Genomic DNA, 17,735 nt, shown 5'->3' with positions numbered 1-17,735 from the left:
TGTGACTTTTAGCTTTCCTGGCCGTTTCAATAATAGTATCGATACCAAACTTGATATGGTGTAGATTGTATTGTAGAGAACCATAGACTGTATGAAGAACACATTTGACTAGTAATAACATGAAAATCGCGACATAGATGTCATGAATGTCACGATTTACGTTTCATGGTCCCGCAGCTCTTGCGGTGGTTTCGTTCGCATGGCTTGCTGTTGTAGCGGCGAGAGAAGAGAGACGTGAGACGGCGTCGAAGGCGGCAGACGGGGCCGTGCTGATCTCGCCACTTTATTCCACGCCTGAAGCGGAGCCGCGGGGTGGCTGTCCACGTCCGACGCGCCAGGTGCGTGAGCTCATTCTAATTCTCGCGCAGCTCGAGCTAGCATCAGCTGCGCGAGAGGCGCGGCGTGGTGATTGAGAAATGATGATGGTGATTATTGCACTACAGGGCTCCCCCCCTAGCGCTTTGCGCGATTTGAAGGCATATGAAAAAAAAGAAAGATAGTGACAAAAGCTATATACATGAACGACAATCCATAAAATGTTCATTTGGAAAGTCCAGGTTGTCAACGTTGATGGGCCATCGGTAAGCAGCGGGTCTCTGGCGGGCGACACTGGGAATGGCGCAGCGGACGAGGGTGGCTACGCAGGCACGCTGTTGGAAGGAGCGGGCGAGGGTCGTGATGAAGGGGCACTTTTGTTGATAGCGAGTACCAACGACAAGGCGAAAAATGGTCAAGGGCCGAGAACACACACGGGCCGTTTCGGTGTGGTCGATTGTCGCACGCACTCGGACACTGATGCTTAAAAGATGGACTGTAGCATGAGTGTAGTACGGCCAGTCCAGAAGGTCTAGTGTTACTTCTTACGCGTACGTAGTGGTAGGCGGATGGTTTAACTGCGCATCTGTTGGGGCATGCACGGTGTGCTCCACCTGTGTTGAGCCAGGCGTGCGGCCCTCGGGATTTCCTGACATGGTCACAGCATCATGCACGTTCAGCCGTGAATGCTCAGGGGCTTGACCTTCTGTAGGACACATCGAGGATGATGTTAGTAGGTGCTGGCAGTCCACGAGGTTTTGAGCAGCAGGCACCGGTGTGCAGGGGAAACTGATGGCGTGCAGTGTCACAGCGGGCTCTGGGTCCATAGTGTGAGTGGTGTCGCGGGCCTCCACAGGTGCCGGGACAGGCGGGGAGTCTGCAGGAAGGTCAGCTGGCCCAGCTGAGGTCGTCGAATTGCCCGGGACAGACAGTTCAGCCGACCAAGTCTCTGCAGCGAATGCGACGGTGCACGGGGCAGCGGCCGGTGTCGAATCTATGTGGCCAGTTGCCGGCAGGGGAATGGTCTGGACTGGCTGTGGGGCGAGAGGCGTCCTGGAAGGTGATGAGCCAGGTGCAGTTGTGTCATTTTTGGGAGGAGGAGCATGTTTAAGGCCGTAAACCTTGAGCACGACATCTCGCAAGTTATCGTACGGGCGAGGGCTCCAGGAGAAGTATGTGAGGTGGTGTTTGAGGTCATGTGGATGATGGTATTCCAATACCTCGTACATGAGCTCTTGGATCCAGATGCCGTTGTGATACAAGGCCACCGCAAACTCCTCGAACCACGACTCTAGGCGAGAGGTCCGGAACGGGGGCAGTGGCGGGCCGAATTGAGGCTGCCACGTTTGTGCTGACAGGAACATGGTTGCGTAGCTCGGTGGCGAAAGGTCACCTGTGCCAGACTCCGATGTGGTCAGCAAGGTGGTCGTCATGGAGTCTGGTGGGGCCACGGTGTCGCGTGCCGTCGCTTTCGTGGAAAACATGGAGGTAGCAAGCATGCCAGAAGGACCATCGGCCGAGGACTTCGAAAAAACGCACTTCGTGGTGGACAGGTTGTCGGCATCAGGAACGACTTCAAGAACCTCGTCGGATATGTGACCGGGTGCGAGACTCACTGCGCTAGTGGCCGGACCCAAGGTGGAGGGAGACGTTGTCCCGGAAGTTAGGTTGCGGTCAGATGAGAGCTTCGGGCCGGAGGGTCCAGCACGCTGCGACGCAGGGAAAACCTGAGAGTCGCGGGTAAACGGCCGCGGGTGGTAGGTGAGGCCATAGCTGGCAAGCACCGCAGAGCAGAGGTCATCGTAAGGCTGCTGGCTGGAGGTTGAAGTGCCAGAGAAATGACGCAACTCTACCGGAAGGGCGTTTTGAAGAATGGCGTGCATCAGCGGCTGGTCCGTGACGCCATTCAGCGCAAGAACGGCATCGAGCTGCATGAACCATACCTTGGGGTAGGTCGATTGGAACGGCGGCACTGGCGGGCAGAGTTGCGGGAACATCGCAGCGGGCCGTTCGACGAAGGGCGTGTTCTCCGGGTCACCAATGTAGCGGCGAGAGAAGACAGACGTGAGACGGCGTCGAAGGCGGCAGACGGGGCCGTGCTGATCTCGCCACTTTATTCCACGCCTGAAGCGGAGCCGTGGTGGCTGTCCACGTCCGACGCGCCAGGTGCGTGAGCTCGTTCTAATCCTTGCGCAGCTCGAGCTAGCATTAGCTGCGTGAGAGGCGCGGCGCGGTGATTGAGAAATGATGATGGTGATCATGGCACTACACTGTAAAACCGGTACGATTTGGCATGATTGCATGGCGCACACAAGTAACAGACTCTAACATGAAAAAATCTTGACATGCGTGTCATATAACGATATGACTGCACGCCACGCCCATGCTGCGCTAGCGGCCAATTCGCTAGCATCACACGTACGAAATTTGGTATTACAGTACAAGACTGAATGACGAAGGTGTGTGACTGGTGCAGACATGGTAATCATGAAGTGCGTGTTATGGCTACTTGTCATGGCTACCAACATGGCTACTTGTGATACATACGATGCGCTGCCGGCCGTTTCACTAGCTTCACTTATACCAAGTTTGGTATTACGGAACGTGAATGGATGACGAAGGTGTAATACTGGTGCAAACATGATAAACACGGGATGCGTGTAATGCAACATTATGTCCACATGCTACGTTCATTATGCGCTCGCCGACATTATTTTAGCTTCACAAGTACTTAACTTAGTATTACGCAACGCGAACGAACGACATAAGTAAATGACACATCCAAACATCATAATCACGACATGCGTGTTATGTAACATGACTACATGCCACACTGATGATGCGCTTGCGGCCGTTTCGCTAGCTTCACATGTGCCAAATTTGGTATTATCTCACGCCAATGTATGACAAAGCTATGGGACTGGTGCAAACACAATAATCATGAGATCCGTGTCATGTGAGCACATGACTACAAGCCACAGTCAAGGCACCAATACATTTCGACATGACGGGGTGCGCGTGCTCGCCGGCGTTCGTTTTGTTGCATCGCGCCAGTGTTGGCACGCCAGATGCCGGTCCTGCCGCAGGCGCGCGCTGCGCTGCGTTGCTTTGCCGCATTCGCATTTCAGTGCGTCCGGCGTCCCTCTGTCACGAAACGTGGGAGACGCAGTGTTGTCTGGGTAACGCATCGGTGTGAAATGCAGCATGTCGCATTTCGCGCCGGTTGCTGTCAGGCCGCGCCGACGGACGCTGGTCGCACCTGGCGTCAGACTATAGAGTGCTCCCGTTTTCCTAGCGTAACGTCGCTGTTCCCAGCGTGTGCGCGTGGATCAACGCTACATTGGAGTACATTGGGCCCTTCATGATGCGCTCGCAGCCGTTTCAATAACTCCACATATACCAAATTTTGAGTTACGTGACGCCACTGAATGATGAAATATATGACTGGTGGAAACATCATAATCCTGATACGCGTGTCATGTAAGAACATGACACGCTTGTCATGTTCTTACATGACACATGTTACATGAAAACATACCACGGTCATAGCGTGCTCGCGGCTGTTTCGCTAGCTCAACTAATACTGAATTTGGTATCATGTGACTTGAGTAGATGAAGGTAAACGACACGACCAAACATGATCATCATGACATGGAAGTCATGTACGGCTTCATTTACCTCCATCTCGTAGTGTTGTACCGATTTTAAGGTGACATATCAACATTTCTCATTAGTGGTTCGCATGTTATCGATTACCATTGTACGGGGGATCTGCCGTTTCGTTTGTGGCTGTGTTTGCGTGAACCATCGCATGTACATGTTCTTTCAACGTCATCTCATATTCATGTTCATGTTAATGAGGTCTGTTTTGTCATAATTATTGTATGTCTAAGGAGCACATATTCTTTTGAAATTTATTTATATGTATGGCAATAAATGCTTTGTAAACAGATTAATCGAAATCTAGGAATTCAAGCTGACGCTTTGTGGTGAGTTACGTGAACATGACATTGCTTTTCTACGAACTTTTTTCCTTTCGCTGTTTTGTAGAACTATAAATAATTCGCTTCCTACCTTCTCTCCTTTATTTTACTTTATTAGGCTGACCATTGATGTAATTACTAATACGTATAGGCGACTCACGCCTCAAGCGTACTGTCTTCTTTTATGTCTACTTACCAGAGTGTTTTCTTTATTTACTACCCCGGAACATCAGCAAAATAGCATGCAGTCTTAAGGCAGCGCCTGTCTACTCTTTAGCTGCAAAAAACTTTTCGCGTTTATTTTGATGCACTTCAACCACCCGTGACGTTTACGCTCAACGTACAGTGCGAAAATTGCGCGTATTTACGGAGAGAAAAGCGGACATAGTGTCCAGGAAATAAACACACTCCACCCTTTCGCCAACATCAAGGATACAGCACACATATAAGAATCACAGACTTCACCACTTCGCGAATATCATGGATGCAGCACACGTTCACCAATAATGTTTGGCTGAATAGTGCAGAAAACAAGTGCCTCCTTCCTCAACAAAAATTTAGACGAAAGTAATCATCTCCAATACAGATTACCTCCAGAAATTTATACTAATATGGCCATCACATACATTATTGCATCCATCGCCGTGACGTGTTCCACACCACTTTTATTCTACGATAATGCATTTATTCCTAAACGACTGTTTAGGTGGGCATCGCCGAAAGAGGAACCTTTTGTCCACGGCGGGCACTGCCATCGTCACTCACCCGTCGGCCGTCACTACTCTAGTCACTAGCCCCATTACCTCCCTCAAAAGCCAGGACGCACACTCGGAACGGGACCCGGCTGACGCTGCTTTTTTTTATCTGGTCTGCATCTTGGAGCTGAGTGCCTAACGTCTCATTTACTCGCTGTTTGGGTTACAGCTCATGCCACTAATGATCTGTGTCATGTAGTACCTACGCAATATCTCAGATTAAGCTGCTTCGAGTATGTCGAGACCATAAACGCAGTGCTCCTTTGTCGATGTCGTTTTCGCGCGGTTTGTATCATGCATGCTTTTTCCGAGATGGAGTGCGTACTGAGAGCAGAGCATAAAGCATTTACGGAAATTGTTGATTGATTGTGTTAGTCGTGTTCACATGTCGAGCGTGACACTGTCATTGCGCTTGGATTAGTCGTCAACAGCAGTTTCATTACTCTATGCCGACAGTGATCGGGCTTGTCAGCACCGTAGTGCAGCCGTGTAATGTGTGCACCTCCCTTTATGCTGGCGGCTTTAGGTGGGCCTCTGTTTACGGTGCCTGTACGCCACTGCACCATAAGACGAGAAATGTCTACCGTGAAATCTTGGCGAGCTGCAGCCTACCGGTGTGTTCTCCCCGTCGGGCTGAATTTCATCTCCTCCATGTTGTCTAATAGAAGGTGGCTGGTGGCAGTTTTTAGATGCGGAGCATCTTATACTCGCGCCTTGTAGTGCGCCGTCCACACCGCTTCTCGAACATTCGACAGCTGACGCGCGCGCATGCGCCGTCGCGCCGTCGCCCACTCTTCCACCATCTGTGCATCCCTTTCTCCTCTACACACCGCGCGCGCTTCACACCTCCACCATCTGTGCACCCTTCCTCCTCTACACACCGCGTTCGACATCTACAATTCTCCTGATTCTCCAGTGGACGCGCATGTGGCGTCGCGCTTCGAGAACATTCAACAGCTGACAGTGCATGCGCCGTCGTGCTGTATATATACTCAAGGTCGGCGCTCGCTCGCTCAGTTGCCGCTCGTCGGTTGGTTTGTACGGCGCGTCGACGTCCAAGGTCGCGGTGAAATGAATTCCAACGAATCCACAAACACAATGATCGACGTCCCTTCGACCAGCGCCGCCCTTTCGCATACGTGTGTACGTGTTCACTCATTTAACACCCCCTCCTACAACCACGTTAACCAATTTAGCCATCGACCCAAGTAAGTCGCAATTTAACACCCCATTTCACAACCACGTTAACCAATTTAGCCATCGACCCAAGTAAGTCGCACTTTAACACCCCGTTAACCAATTATATGGTCCGCATCCTCCTCAGTGTTCCCCCGAGGGAAGCTGCGGGCAATTTTTTTTTGAGGTGAGGTATTCTTTATTTATCGTGAATACATTGAAAGGCTGACGACAAAAGCTGCATACAAGCAGCTTGACAGGCCCGTCAGCCCAATTCAAACGTCAGCAGTAGACGGCAGATATGCATGCTGTAGAAATTTACAGTAATAGACACAACACACCAAAATATCGCAATTTTATTGCGATAACAAAAATATGCAAGTAAGAAATATATGCACGCTAACAACTAAACAAAGAAATGATATTGCATTCGAAAAACATGGGAACGCTACAAACAAGAAAAAGAGAAACGACGACGCAATACTGAAACATACAAAAGTGCAAATAGTGTCAATTTAGAAAAAAAGGTGCACCGGTAAAAGAAAGACTGATAATAAAAAGTATACATATGAGCTACTTCACACAACAGAACAGGAATAAGCGCTTCATAAAAAAAATGGTTACACCAATCAGGGTATCACCCACACTGAGATGCATATGCACTGAAATGTTACACATAGGAAAACCAACGGCTAGTAATTGAAGGCCCGAAAAATTGGATCCATAATGCATTAAAACGGTACACACAGGAAAAAAAGTAATGTTTGTTGTTGAAGGCGCGAAAAATTTGAGTAGCAAAGAGAAGGAGTAAAAAGAAGGTCTGTAACGAAGGTCGGCAAGGCAGAATCGATAGACACTTGGCCATAACAAAATAGGCGACGTAAAGAGAAACCTTACCAGGATGACGCTATCAATCTACGCACTTCCTTTTTGGAAGTACGCGTCATATCTATGTTTCTTGCTTCCAGTTTGTTCAGTAAGCGCGGCAAAGTATTAGATAATGTTTGCAGACCGTATGATGTACGAAAGGTGGGCACGTGCCATCGTTCAGTGTTTCTGCAAGTGTATACAGGCGCATTCGGGCAAAGGCAGGCCAGCTCAGATAAATTTTTGCAATTTTTCGCTAGTTCTTTCTTGAAGCTAAGAGCTAATCTTACATTATACAGATCAAAAATTTTGGTAATGCAGTATTTCTAAAATAAATGACCAGTGTGGGCCGAGATGCTCAAATTCCAAATGGAACGCAAGGATTTTTTTTTGCAGTAAATTGAGTCTATTTTTATTAGCAAGCGTAGTAGTTCCCCAAACTAGGTGAGCGTAATTTAGATAAGATTCAAACAAAGATTTATAAAGCAGTATCTTAACTTTAAGTGGAATTTAGTGGCGGTGTTTGCTAAGAATTCCTGCAATGCGAGACAATTTTATCATTACAGAATTAACGTGATCATCCCAAGTAAGGTGACTACTGAAGTGCACTCCTAATACCTTCAGGCATTCCACGACTTCTATTGAGTCAGAACCAAATTTAACATACTGCGGAACAATGATTTGTTTATTTCGGGGTCAAAACAGTATAGCTTTAGACTTGTTTGCGTTTATTTTTAATCAATTAGTAATTGACCAGCATTGAATAGACTGCAAGACAGCGTTAGTTTCCCTTCCGATCTGGTCAGACGAGTCCAACGAAAAAAGTATGGTCATATCATCGGCATACAAAATGCACTTAGCTTGTTGACATAAGCTTAAAATATCATTAATATATAAATTAAACAACAAAGGTCCTAATATACTCCCCTGTGGAACTCCAGCTATTATACGCTTAACAGATGATTTGTAGGTATCAATACAAACATACTGTGGGCGACTGGCTGAGTAAGAGGCGAGTAAAGAGTGAACACAACCGCGGAAGTCATACCTATCAAGTTTCGATAAAAGTATGTTGTGATTAATGCAATCGAATGCCTGAGAAAAAATCTATAAACACGCCTAGAACAACTTTCTTTTCTTCAAAGGAGCGTAATACGTATTCTTTTTGTTGAAGTAGTGCTAATTCCGTAGATTTGTGTGTTACAAAGCCATATTGATCGTCAGAAACTAATTTATGAGTTTTACAAAATGATGACATCCGAATCTGAATTATTTTTTCAAGCCCTTTAGAAAATACCGTCAATATTGACACGGGTCGATAGTTTGACGCACATCTCCTGTCTCCCTTTTTAAAGAGGGCGGACACTTTTGCCTTTTGCATTTCGGTGGGAAAAACGCCTGAATTAAGGCAGAGGTTAAAGATGTCTGTAAGTATTGGGGCTAATATATCATGGACGTATTTCACCGGCTTTATCTGGACGTCATCTGCATCCCGGCTTTGAGAATTTTTCATATTCATAAAAACAGAATAAACTTCTGAGCATGTCACTGGGTTCATAAACATGCAATTACTGTTATAAAAATAGGAATTTTCATTTGGCGGTGCAGCACATTCAGTCCTGCGGCTAACAAAATGATCGTTAAAGACATCACACATGTCTTTGCCCGTGACGCTAGCTTCATCAACAACGATCTCAACGGGAGCTATGACATTGTTCGACTGCAAAACTACCGTATTTGTGTCCATATTTTTTTCACGTCATCTTGACAGGATTCAAACAGAGCGTAATAGTACGCATCTCTTGCCTGTTGTAATTCTTTGTTGAGTTTATTTGTGTATAGTTTAAACTGCGAAAATAGTTCTTGATTACGCTGTTCAACAAATTTTTTGTACATTTGATTTTTCTTTCGAATTTTTTCAATAAGCTTGACGTAATCCACCCTTTTTTTTGCTTTTTTAGATGGGAAACAGGCGCGGGTTGGAAAATAAGTATTGTATATTTCTACAAATTTTCCAAAAAAAGTGTTGTATGCGACGTTTGCATCCGTCATGGCGACGACGTGAGCCCAATTCACACAAGCAACTGCCTCTCTAAAGGCCTCGAGTCCATTTCCGGTAACGCGTTGTACCAGACGCCGCCTCGGCACCGTCTTGTTTACTTGTGTTTTAACTGCGAATAGAACTGGAAAGTGGTCGCTAATACCGTAGCCAACCACGGAACTTAAATAACGATTCTCATCAAAGTTTGTAATAAAAAGGTCAATAAGAGATTCGGTTGTAGGTGTAATTCTTGTTGGTTTAGTAACGGAATTGGCGCAGCCATTGGCTGAAATAACTGCAAGAAAATCTCTGGTAACGTTACTATCAGAAAGCAAATTTATATTAAAATCACCTCCTAACACCACGTGATATTTTTTGAGATTTACATAATTCAAAAGTTTATCTAAAAATGAAAGAAAGTTCATGATACGACCAGCAGGAAAACGGTAACAAACCGCAATAACCATGCAGCCCGATAGTATACAAAAAAATTCATAATCAGGTGTAAGTTCACAAAATTCAAGCAAGGGGTCACAAGCAATTGATTTTTTAACCAGGACACAAACTCCACCACCGGCACCAACTGTTCTATTTAAAAAATAATAGTTATAATTTGGAAGCTGAATAACTTGTTCCGGACAGGTATACCAAGATTCAGTTAACATAAAAACATTCATCATGTCAAGCTCATTAAACAGTTGTTCGAGGGTTGCCGGCTTATTAACGGCCGATTGCACGTTGAGGTGGAAACAGCGAAAAAATGTCACACAGGATTGGTTGATTTTCAATTGATCAAAGGTGTCGTGCTTAACTGTGGCCATTATTGTTGAGAGTTTCCGTTAGCCGAAGTATTCTTTGTCTTACTTGCTCTTGAACAGCGACTGGTTGTCGTGCTTTATCATATGTACTTGACACACAGACCAGGCTACACACCATAAGCAGGAATATTAGGGGGCGTATATATGCAAAAAAAAACCGAAAAGGAACACGAAAAACAGAGCTCAATTCTAAAGCAAAGGTGTGGCATGATTCACAGAATAACTGGGATAACGAAGGAACCAACAGTATTACAGCGCCCTTCACATGTTCAGAAATTATCTGCATACAAAGAACAGATTCAATTTTTGCGTATTTCACCGGGGTGATGTTACAGTTTTCACGCAAGTCACAAGAGCAGCAAAGGCAGGTTTGACAAATGCAGTTTTTCTCTAGAAGCTCTGATGCAATCGGAAAAGGGCAAGCCATCTAACATATTTCAGGATCAATTTAAACCACTTTGGCAAGGTCGGCATCGCAGGTGATATGCAGTACAGGTAACTTTTCTGCCTTCCGCATGAGAATTATGCCCTGGGATACCCAAACAAACTTCCAGTCTTTATCGCGCTTCGCCTGACGAGCCTTGCCCAGCAGTATTTTGTTTTCAACACAAGGGTGCTCATTTAAGTAGAGCGGGAGATCACGGTCAAAACCGAGAAGACCCGTCTGCAGTTTCTTTTTTCTAGTGGCTTCGAGCAAACTGTCTCGTGCACGTCTTGTTCGAAATTTGACTATTACATTGAACTGATCCTTTTTTTTCGTTGGCACCCGATGGGTGACGTCAATGTCGTCTTTGCTAACTTCGACTTCAAGGCACTTAGCAATGTCTTCAACGACTGTCTCCAAGTCTTCGTTAGGCGCCACCGGTAGACCTTGAATTTTCACGTTCATATTCCGGCTATACTGCTTAAGATCAACCAATTCTTTCCTAGCCACAGCAAGCTCCTTCCTTAACTCCCGATTTTATTTGCAGCATTCTGCATTTCGGGTCTTTACCTCAGCAATCTCACAACGAAAACCATCGACATCTTTTTTGAAGTTCTCAAAGCAGTCGTTCATGAATTTCATAGATTTGTGAATATCGCCCAGCTCGGTACGAATTTCCGCATTGGAAGTTGCCACCTTTGCTACCTCATTTTTACGTCACTCGAAAAGACGTCAAGCTTGGATAGCAAATCGCCCAAAACCTTTACAACCCCCTTAATACTGTTTGGTTGCTTTTCAGCAAGCGCCTTCTTCACGTCCTGAAGGCCGCTAGCATTTCGCTCCCCCATACCTCGCTGAGGGACACCGGCAGCGCGAGAAGAACTTTGAGAGGTGTAGAAAACGACTTCAAAGCACTGCTAGCAAACAGAGAGGTAGCACACTTGTGACAGCACACTTAAGGAAGCGACAGCAACGACATGCAATTTAGACGAAATTGTGGTCGGCATAAGCCGCCAAACCAACCTGCAAAATTGTAGAAGAGTTGATCAGGTATCGTTCACACGCCGCCGCTGCCGCTGCCAGAATGATCCTCGCTCCGGTAGACGCGGCAGCACCGCCCCCCGCGATGCCAGCGATAGGAAGTCAAAGTTTTTGGGCAGCACTGGTAGATGGCAGGGCCAACAACGCAGGTTTGCAGTGAAGCCGGCTCACGGAGTGGAAAGATGCGTCTTCTGTGATGCTTAGCACCTCTGATGACAGCCACGGCGCAGCACGCCTCCCCGCAGTCTGCAAAATTGTAGAAGAGTTGATCAGGTATCGTTCACACGCCGCCGCGGCCGCTGCCACAATCGTTCGCACCGAGGGGCAAACATCCAGAGGGAACGTTTACCTCATGAAATCCAAAACAGCCTTTCCATTCTTCCCGAAATCTAGAAACCACGACTCGTAAAACGCGTTCTAAAAATAATAAAAAGGATCTATGCTTCGTCGGCCGCGGTGGTATAGTGGTTACAGTGGTCGGCTGCTAATCCTAAGGCCACATCTTCGATACCGGCCGTGGTAGTCGCGTTGTGATAGACGGGTTGTGGTAGAGATCCGTGTACAGGGCAATGTCAGTGCACTATAAAGACGACCACATGGTAAAAATTTCCGGGCCCTTCCACCACGTCGTTCTTCATAATGATATTGTGATTTTGGGACTTAAAACCCTGGAAATATTTTTAAAATTCTGTTAATCTCCAATTTTGTTAGTACAAAATTTTTTGTGTAGAACAATCATAGAACTTTCAGTACATGAAGAATCTGGTTCATATTAGGAATTTTTCATAGAGAAGTAATATGTAGTTAAATGTTATAGATCGTATTAGCTGATTATCGGAGTTTTATTTCTGTTGGCAAAAGTAATTCGATATCTGTACAGTGAAAAAAATTTTATAGCTGCTGAAAAACTTAGAAATTTGTTGGTTTTTTACATGTTTGGTTGTAAATTTAGCATTGAGGTGGTCCTAGTAACAAACTATGGTAAATAACACATTTAGTATTAACCTTTCTTAGTTACTGTCAGATAAAGTGATGAACTCGCTTTTTATATTAGGGGATAAAAACTTGTTTTGATTTGGTTGCTAGACTCTGTGCTTGCCCGTGTTTGTACCTTGAAGCAATGCGTCCTAGTGGTGAGTACAAGCTGCAATGGTATGAGGAACATTTAGACACCATATCAATTTTGTCCGTGATTACTTAAATAGTTTGCTATCTAGTATTAGCCTGCATGAGTAACCGAGTGATCGAAACCATACTAGGGTGCATTTAACTACATGCAGCTATCTTGTTACAGTTCGAATAGTGTGCTTATACAACACTTGTAAGAGGCACCGATACATTCATGGTCTTATTATCTGTGCGATAAATGTTGGAAGTGGCTAGAACACCACAATTAAAGGGATTGATCAGAATCAGAAAAAAAGGGTTATGTTTTTTTTTCTCGTGAACCAATGCAGCTGTCATAAAGTGACAATGCCTGCTAATAAATTGACAATGCGAAGATACCTGCCATTGAGTATTTGCAGCAAAGTTTAGACGCACGGATAAAAAAAAAGAATACGTAGGCACTGCTAACAACTGCCTTTTATTAAAGCCTCTGCAGATTGTACGGCTGGTGTTATCTCCTGTTAAAGACTGCTGGTCAAAGATTGGAAAAGTGAAAAAACATTTAAACCATAGCGGAGCACTTATCATGAGGGTAGTTAATTCTTTTAGAGTGAAGCATAATTAAAAGTTGTGTTTTTTCTCTTCAGTTCTGATTGATTGATTTGTGGTGTTTAACGTCTCAAAACTACCATATGATTATGAAAGACGCCGTAGAGGAGGGCTCCAGAAAGTTTGACCACCTGGGGGCTCTCTCTCTTCAGTTCTGCTTGAAGTTCGCAGGGTGAGAGCAACCTAATATCTTTGATGTCACTCTCACTTTAACAGGAAAAGAGTTGGTACCTTAATGTTGATAATAAAATAGAATCAATTCTTTTTTTTTCACTTGGAAAGACAGTTGATACCTAATTATTCTGACTGAAATAGAATCAATTATTTTTTTCAATGGGAAATAACCTTACAATTTATTCAAGCAGAAGCTTTCACATTCACAAAATGAATGCCTTTTTGCACACTCTCAAGTCTATGTGCTTTGGTCATTACTAGCTTATAAATAGCAAAATGGTTTACATGATGGGTTGCAATAGTGCCAACATTTGTATACTAACTTTGCAAGCTCTTATTCTTTTCAGAGAAAACTGAAGTATTACAGGGAAGTAATTGGCTCAAGTGATTGGTGTCAAGATGTTTTTGAAGCTGATATACACTTACTTTTGTATTTTGTTGCATATATTTGACCTAACGCACTCGTTAGGAACATACTGTTTTTTTAAGTTGAGTTAGTGTTATACCTGGGTATTATTATTTTTCACACAGCAGGGGAGGGCACAAAAATAACTTTAAAAAGTGTGGTTTTTAAACAATATCATGAACTAAATCCAAATACAATACAGTGAATCTCGTGCTTTGTGGAGATCGATTTTATCTGAAAGATTCAATGCAAAGCTGCCTTGGCTGCATTTTTTTTTATTCTTTCAGTCAATTGTTACTAAGTTGATATATATTTTTGTGTAAACTTAGGAACTGTCAGCATGTCAAAGGCTTACCAGTTATGTCAATCACACTGATGCCTCAGGGGTAGCTGATGGTACAATATTATGCCTGCACTCACAACAGTGCCTTTAGGAGCACAAAATTCAAGTTTATCAAAATCAGGTGCATGCCACGGTGCCATGATGCGTGTATCATAATTTCTGCCATGTAAAATAGCGCTTCATTGTAGCTTGTTGAGTAATACATGAGTACATATTTACTGTTAATTACATTGTTTTAAACAAGGATTGCCAACATTGCAAACACACTTAACATTGCTTCAATAAGATGCCTGATTAGTCTTTTCTGGAGCATTTACAACCACTAGTGTGGCTATGTACACCACCTGGAATTCCAAGGTTAAAATGCAGCCACAATTGATATTTACCGTATCTTTTCATAGAAACTTTTTCCTCGTTGTGAAGCTGCTCTTATTGGCAACAGGTGCGCTATTGTATTGTCTCCTTAAGGTTTACTCAAAGTACACCAAAGCGCATTCTTGCTGTTCCTGAGTTAACATAGGCAGTAAATAACATGTGGGTCATACCCACACCCCACAGACAGTAGTGTGCAGGTATGCACACACGTGACTGATGAAAAAGGTTTGACATCATGTTAGACAAACTAGACAAACATGTCCCATATGTCACGGGGTCATGACACAGCAGTTACAATGTCACACGCACTATTTATTCTCTTCCAGGTGCTGCTTCTATTGTTCTTGGGCTAGCTGTCACCTCTCATGCCAGCGCCACTATGACTGTTCATGCCACAAGCACCTTGGTGACCTGATATTGCAGGAATTTGTGTCACCGCATCACCAGCAAATTATCAAGCGCCATCATTTACGCTGCATCCTCCACTGCAAATTCTGGACGGTTCAGCGTTCAGTCCAGCGGCATGGAACAGGGACAGGTGATCAAGCAGCTCATAAGCACACCCATATCTTCGTTGCACTGCAGTCAAGATTTCATACTCATTGATAATTTTCTTTCACGTTAGTGAGTATTAAACAAACCTGTACCATATAGATGATGTTTAGTTTATGGTCATTATCCAATTTGAAATTTGGCTGCGACAAAGCATAGCCTTCGAAAGGTGACCTTCAAGACTCGCAGTTGTAATTTCTGCGTTGAATTTTTACACTGGCAACCTGGGGCAATATTGAGTGCAAACATTTACTGCTGTAAACCTAGCAAGAATATTATAAACATCGCTGGTACATTGTTACTGTGTATTACAGCATACCAAATTAGTCAGCTAGAGCACAAAAAGTCAAAACACTACCCACCAGGGCATCCAAATTTTCGTTCATAACTTTACATTACTTCATTCGGATGAGTGGCGGTCGGTCGGCCACTATACCTTTATAAAAGCTATACCTTTATAAAAGTCGGCAACTATACCTTTATTTTGAGAGCGCATTTCAACTTGTAAGATCATACCCATCATTGCCAACTTCTATAACAATTAATAAGTTTAATCTGTGATGACTAGCAGCTTTCCTGTTGCAAGGCAAGACCTCTAGCTGGAAGTTCGTAACATCATTTTTAAATATGAGTGCGGCTTTTTTAAGCCTTTTCATGTGACACTAGACTTGGTGGCCTTTTTGACTGTATACATTTGTTACTTGACACGGGCTCTCAGGTTAACGCAATGTTTCCTTTTTGTTCTACAGCACTTGATATGGTTTCTCGCTACATATTTTACTAACAGAGCAAACATTCCACTGAATGTGCTCACTTGGGTGAAGGACTTTCTTTTATGCAGACCTCTGTTTACATCTCTAAATAATGAAAACTTTTTTTTCTGCTGATGTGACATTTGCTGTATTCCAAGGAAGTGCGCTCAGTGGAGGCCTGTAGCCAGAGGGGTGCCCCAGGAGTTTGTCCCCTCCCCCAAATTCGCATGTTGAGGGTTGTCTAACTGAGCTTAAGTAATGATGAAAGTCATTTTTCATGGCCATCAACATGTCTCCTTCCCCTCCGAAAAACATTCGTGGCTAAGGGGCGGTCTGTTTATGAGATCGTTATTTCTTCCTGCTCGTTCTTCATTGTTTGTTTTTGTCTCGCATTGTCTGCTTGTGTACGAAATACAGGGTGTTTCAAGAAAATATCAGTAGATATTGTCAAATACTCTTTAAAAACTATAGAAAAGAAGTACTTGCGTGCAAGTTGCGGCAATGGTTTTCCTGTGACAAAAATAATATTCGGATAGGCATGAACAATAATTGCGGCAGTAATTATACCAATTAAGATAATTACCTTTTTTACCAGTGGTAGTAGCTGGTTGAGTCGAATGGGCAAATTCAAGTACTTTCTACTAAAAGTCCATAGCCAATTTGAAATTCCGAAATGCAGCCACTGATAATCACCGTGGAGTGATGCAATCTGCCTAAATTAGCTGTCGAAACAAAAACCGATGCACGAGACAGCACATCTACCAGACATTTCCACAACGCCCTCAGTGACGACATTGTTTCTCTAGCCGTTATCAACCGTTAATTTAGACACTGCTTTGTGCCCGCTTATCGACGCTTCTTAATCTTCTCCCCTAAGGCAAGACAAACAGTGTCGTCATTGAGGGCAGTGTCGAAGTGAGTGGTAGACGCACTGTTTGGTGCATCGGTTTCGGTTTCGCCAACTAAATTGAGCAGAGAGCATTGCTCTGCGGTGAATCCCAAAGGCCGCTTTTCCTAAATTTTAAACTGGCTATGGACTATTTGTAGAAAGAGGTTGTATTCGCCCTTTTGACTCGATCAGCTATTCCCACTGGTTGAATTATTCATTGTGTTTTTTCGTTAATACTGCTGTAATTATTGTTATTACCTATCTGAAGACACCTTCACTAATGAGTTATTCCATGCAAAATCATCCAACGTTGTTCAGGCCATCACGATTGTGGCTGAGAAAACTTCCACATATATCTCGAAGTGCGAAACTTGTCCTAGTCAAATACTTTTGTTGCAAAAAACTTTCCTTCGTATTTTTCAGAGCCTATTGTTTGGAACCAAGTAAGGTAAAAGGTGTCAAACAACAATCTTCTTCAGAATTTTTTGGAATGCACTCAATAAAAGACATTTCTGGCAAAGTGAAAGTCATCTACCATTAAAATAACGACTTCATTATCTACATAAATTCTTTGAGGGCTTTTCACGCGAGCAATATTGAATAAAATTGCCACAGTTGTTTTTTTTCCGAGCACGTGGTAAGTTCCCAGGACACAAATAAAATATGTGCTTGTGGCCTGTCAACATGCTACGAATTGAAAACAATTTAGGCACTGAAGTTATAGCAGATACTCTGAAAAAATTGTGAGTGTCACTTTGCTTGGGAAAACCTCGGTATTCAGCCTAAAAAACTTGCATTGGTAGTCGGGCTATAAATATACACAAAATTTCATTTTAAAGCGCTATGGACAAGCTATTTATAGGTGCAAATACTAGAGGGTAATATTTTTAAATTCATAATTTTTTTGAAATATGCATCTGCACCAGCTTTTCGCCTACGTAACACAAGTGAAATGACCCACTCGCGAGGGCAATCTTCAGCAGAATCCCACTGGCCTGGAATACAAAGATTGAATTTGGTGCTCTCTACAGAGTAATTGAAATGGGAATAGGGTTATCTTCTGCATTTTAATTGCCAACGAAAGGGTGCCAAAAGGACTGGGTTCAGT

General features: G+C 43.9%; 1 long non-coding RNA gene across 1 annotated transcript in view; it reads right to left on the bottom strand.

The window, feature by feature from the left end:
• The window catches only part of LOC142817982 (uncharacterized), a 106,201-nt gene extending 94,753 nt beyond the window's left edge, over nucleotides 1–11,448 (bottom strand). Inside the window, exon 1 of the long non-coding RNA XR_012895459.1 lies at nucleotides 11,403–11,448. This is a non-coding gene — a long non-coding RNA (uncharacterized LOC142817982). The remainder of the gene's footprint in view (nucleotides 1–11,402) is intronic.
• Nucleotides 11,449–17,735: the final 6,287 nt, after the last annotated feature.

The sequence above is a fragment of the Rhipicephalus microplus genome, chromosome 5, assembly GCF_043290135.1.
Source record: "Rhipicephalus microplus isolate Deutch F79 chromosome 5, USDA_Rmic, whole genome shotgun sequence".
Taxonomy (NCBI): Eukaryota; Metazoa; Arthropoda; class Arachnida; order Ixodida; family Ixodidae; genus Rhipicephalus; species Rhipicephalus microplus.
The sequence above is the reverse complement of the archived record's forward strand: the minus strand, read 5'-3'. Positions and strand labels throughout refer to the sequence as shown.